We start from the raw sequence: 5,644 nt of genomic DNA, 5'->3' as shown, positions 1-5,644 counted from the left end.
TTTTTTTTTTTTTTTTAAATCACATAACTAATTCCGCTCAAAATGTTTAAATCGTTTGACATCCCTAATCTGTACCCATCTTTTTAGTACCACTGTCCTAGCAAAATCCCTGTATTTTCACCGCAATTCTGATGTATGTGACACTCTTCTGTACTACTTTGTCTAAAGCTCTGCATGCTAATGCTTTTCAGTATTAAGGAACTACCACCTTCTACCCCAGAGACAAAATTCATGAGATTTCAGTTGGAAGGATACTGCATAGAAGTCAGCATTTTCAGTGTTCACTCCTTAGGCCTCTGGAATGCTGGGAATGAAGGGGGCATCTTTAATGCTGAGGGTGTGTCTACATGAGCTTTAAATGTGCAGTAGCCTATTTTACTGTGCATTAAAACATCACATAGAAAAATCATGCTATTACACTAATGTGTAGTAAAATAGGCTACTGTGCAGTAAAATAGGCTACTGAACATTAAGTGCCACCTAAAAAACATGTGCAATCACCACTGCACATTAAGGCAGCCTAATGCATATTTGTTTAGTACCTCACACTGGAAGTACTAAATTTAATGTCCATTAGGAAAAAAGTGCCTTAATGTAAATGTAGGTGTGCCCTGGAAGTAATTAAAGTAGCTAGTTTACCTACATAATGGACCTACATCACTAGGTAAGTGAGTACTAGTCAGCTCCTCCTCAAGCTCTTGAGTACAGCCAACCACCAGGGTGCTAGGCATTAAAAATATGTTGTAACACAAAATATGCCTTTCTGTAACACACTTACAGATTCAACCATCATACAGTCGAGTCACAGCCATCATGTACCCTTTTAACAGTTGTAATCCTACCCAGAGAATAGATGGGGCTTCATGAGATAAAAGCAGCAAAGAAATATATTATTTTGTCTACAGTGATTAAAATATTTAACACAAGAAGTATGGAAAGAAAGTCTTTTGTCTTCATTATTTACAATGCTATTCTGCCCCATGATTCTAATGCCCTCTCATGTTTCACTTACTTAAATTCTAAAGCTGTTCAACTTACATTCATTTATTCAGTTGAGTTCAACTTGGACTACTACAAATGCTTCACAATAGATGATCTGTTGTAGTTAACAAGATCCTGTCATGGATATTAATAAAGCCACAACCATCTGGGCCAAGATTCACATATGCTGGTAGGAGGAAAAAAAGAAAAATCCACTTTATAGCAAGGGTGTGCACTGATCTTCATTTTTCACTCACTGCAATCACCCTAATAATAAACAACTGCCTATAAATTCAAAGTGAAAAATCAGATTGTGTTGGATATGGAAAGCCACTAGGGCTTAAGTCATTAGATTGATGCTGAGAATACAGAAAGAAAGCAGATTAAAAATACTTCACACATTAGAATAATGGTGGTGGAAATCTCATACCAAATACTAGCTCTTTCAATCTACATGTTTGTTCTAAGGTAAAAACTAAGGATCAGGCCTGGTAGAACATTACAATTTTATTGACCACCGTGTTCAATAAAACACAGGTATGCATGAATGAGAAGAACAAACTAACTGTGAAACCTATAGACAAGCCTCACCCATACTTCAGTGTCTCTAACTAATTTAACTCAGAGACTACCTCCTAATTCTCACCTCTGCCTAAGTAAAGGAATGTCTCCAAACTACAACTCTATCAGCACACTACTGATGTCATGTCACTTTTTCATTGCTTACCATATTTATTTGAAGGAATTGCTTTATTTCCACTGTGTGGGATGTCCAAGAATACAGCTTGCCAAGCATGAAAAATGTTCAGGTCTCTTTCAGGAAAGGTACCTTTCCCTATCAAATGCAAAACACAAATCTCTGGTAGAGTAAGAACTTCTAAGTATGAAATCAACTTATTCAAACTTGTTCTTGGTAAATGTTCATTATAAATTCTAAAATCCTGGTTTTCTTTGATAAAAAGACACACACACACACACACACACACCTCTTTGCATGTGTGTTACTGACCCTTATAGACAGAGAGATAGAGTTTCATTTTAAGCATGGAAAAATGTGGATTTTGGGTTACTTTTTTAATCCAAAAATTGGGTGTGTTTTGTTTTGTTTTTTAAAATCAGAGGGAAAAAAAAAGAAAAAAAATCAGGATTCCTGGTGATAAGAACCATCTTTCCAAATTTGAGTTTAAGAGCCAAACAAGTAAATTGAATATAAAGAGCAGAACGTTTGTCTGGAACGGTTTAGACAGGGATGATTCTGCTTTGAGTATGGAATTGGATTAGAGGATCTCCAGAGTCCCTCCTATCCCTGTTATACTAACACAACCTGTGGGCAGACAACCTTCACTGACAGCACCACTGAAAGACCAGGGTCCAAACTGGTTGGTTTCTCATCTGCTGCTAGAAGACTAGATAAAATGTTTATATAAACCAGGAGTTTATGGAATCGCTCTCAGCCACAGACCTAGTGATTGTTGCCTCAGGACTATACTACTGAAGTCAACTCTGCGTGGGAGTTTTCACCTTAAATCCAGCTGGCTACTGGTCTGCCAGACAGACAACCTCTCTCTCCTGACTTAACATCTTCTCCCAACCCAGAACTAGAGAGGTGAGTAATGTAGCCTTCCAGTATATGCAGGAAGGGACTTTTGCACACTATTGCCTCCAAGAATTAAAGAAGCCTCCTACCTTGGTCTGAAATAGCACAACCCAAAAGATACTCCAGGCATGCTGTAAGGCTTTTTTTTTTGTTCAGCCATTTGGAAACAAACAATAAAGATAAGCAGTACTGGAAGAAGAGTTGAGTTTTTACTTTGCTTTGCTCTTCTAGAGATGAGTTATATTAAATTATACCACATTGCTCATAGTATTTCAGTTGTATCAAAGATACCCAGAGCATTCTCTCTTTTTCAGAGGAGAATTTCCATTGAATAACTTTTGGGCTTTGTTGTCCTTTTTTCACGTTTTTTTTATACCAAATAACACTCCAAAAAAAGTGTGGGAGCATAAATCCACAACCCATGTGTACTGATAGCAATCAATCTATGAAAGCCACAATTATAGAAAATGAACATTCAGCATACTTCAGCTTAAACAGAGGATCATCACTAAAAACATACAAGGACTAGTGTTTCCAAGCAAGCAACCACTAGCATCATATTAAGGCAAGAAGTAAAAATGATTCAAGGAGCTAGACCGACCCAGTAATCCAAACATCTAACATAGCAATGGAAACATAGATGGAACAAAGCAGCTTCAAGCTACTCATTGTCACTGGGAAACACTTCACTGTTTTCTACAAAGAATTGTTTTTATTGTTTTCTGCTTTAATAGACACCCTATTTATAGTCAATGTGCCAGGAGTATTCTGGGATGGATGAGAGCCCCCAGTGGCTACTGCAGCACACACATAATTTGGATCTCACTTAATAGTGCTGAAGATCCAGATGTCCCCCAGAAGCCCTAATGAACCTTCCTCTCACTTTCATCCCTGCAGCAATCTCCATTTCAATACATGGATGAGTTACTCTCAGAGGAGAGTGAATATGTCCCCCTTGGTGTTTTCATGATTTCTTCTGAAATGCAGAGGTTGTTGGAAACAGGGTGTTGTCTTTCCAGCCCTGTTGTGGTCCTCAAAGTCATCTTGAATACACATGGGCTTTATGAAAGAAAAATATATTTCCTTACAATGAAAGGTCCTGTATTCTATGACACAACTGGACACAGAAGATCCCACCCACCAGGAAAGGGGAAAGAAAAGAACCACATTCCTCAAGATACACCACTTTTATCTCATGACATAATACCATGTTGACTCATTCCCAACCAATTTTAAGCAAGAAATGACAATGAACTGCAAGTATTTCTAAGATGTAGCTTCACTTTATATTTTTATAAGAATATAAAATGCATAAAAGGCTTCCAAATGCCATTAAATGAATCTTCAAAATGTGAGTTCTTAGTTTAAATGGAATCTTGTAATGAGCCGATATCAGTAAGAAATTTCAGGCATGTTGTTTGTGACGGAGGGAAAAAAAGAAGAGGAAAGTCAATTTTGCTCTGTTTTTGATATTTTTTCTAAATTGACATAGATGGTAAGTACTTAATGATTTACTATAAACATATACAACTCCCCAGGGATATAAAGGCATATTCTCTGGGATTATATATTGAAGAATGCCTTTCCACATTGTGACAGAAACCACCACATTGCTTCAAGGTACCCTTGAACATAAACTACACGCAAATTTTATGACTCACAATTAAGAAAAAAAAAGAATGTATACAAAACATCAATTAAAGTCACATTTACAATGATACAGTCTCTATGGTACATAAGAGCTCTTTACTTCTATAAAAGCTTGAATTTATGACCCTGGCTATTTTTAGGAAAAAAATGTTTCTTTTTAAAAGTGTATCTTAACATGTAATGTACTGCAGGATTACAAAAGATAACCAGATTTCTTGGTTCAGATCAGGGGTGGCCAACCTGTGGCACATGTGATTCAATGATTCAATGAGTCAGACCCAGACATGCTCACTGCTTTGGGATCCAACTTTTCACTTGTACCTTGATGAAGTAAGTTGTCTCCTATAAAATCTCATGCCTCTCTGAAGGAGCTAGTCTCTAGGGGCATTTCTACGCACGCATGCATTGCAGCACTGGGCACTTTGAAAAGCACCCAGTGCTGCAACACATGCAGTTGTGTAAGTGGTGAAATGTGTGTCAGTTCTGAGGTGCTTTAGCTCGAAAGCACATCACCACCATTTTCTGTGCACTGATGCGCATTTTGCCAGTTGCACAGCTGCACACAGAGCAGTGCAGTTCATCTCAGCTCATGTGCAGAGCAGACTCAATTAACTGAGTCTGGTCCATAGCTGCAGATCTCTGGTGCATTGCTGGAAAAAAGGATGTGCATAAATGCCCTAAGCAGCCACCCTGTCCAGCCCTCTTGCCCCCGAGGTGTCACTTCACCCTGTAGAAAAGGAATGCACAGGTACTGCATTAGAAAGGTAGAACATTGCATCCAACTGCCACCAGTGAAAACTGTGCTAAGAATAAGACAAGGGAAAGCAGAAACTTTGTTTTCTGATACACCAATGTATGAGAATAAACGTGGTTCATGATATGGCATTCTTTCCCCAGAATCAGTACTAGCCTATTATGCACCCAGAATATTGAAGAGCATACTTATAAGCTGCTAAAGAGGAAGTGGGCAAAGCCCAGCCAGCAGGTCAGATCGGGCCCATGACAAACTCCATTTCCCAACAGCCCCTGCCCATGATGCTGCAGCCAGTTTCCACTGAGACACCAGAAGCAGCAGCACCGAGACAGTATGGGGCCAGGCTTTCCGTGGAGCCCCAACAGTGCTGGCAGCGCGTGCAGCTGGGCAGGGAGCTACTCTGACGCTGGGATCTTGCAGCGGAGACAGCATGGCCTGGAGTCAAGGCAGAGCTGTGTGCAGGGCGCAAGCCAGGCTGTGGCTATAGCCCCGGTGGGCTGTATCCCCTGGTGTTAATTTGCGAGAGGGAGAGGTAGACTCATAACGGTTGCAAGGAAGCTTTATTTGGTTTCTTACTTACGCACCATGTAGATGTGGCTGCGCAGGCAGTTACACTTGGGTCAGTCCCGAACAACGACAAATAAAGTCTCTCACTTGCACAC

Source organism: Crocodylus porosus, unplaced genomic scaffold, assembly GCF_001723895.1.
Source record: "Crocodylus porosus isolate Cpor-Errol unplaced genomic scaffold, CroPor_comp1, whole genome shotgun sequence".
NCBI lineage: Eukaryota > Metazoa > Chordata > Crocodylia > Crocodylidae > Crocodylus > Crocodylus porosus.
This window is presented reverse-complemented; position numbering follows the sequence as displayed.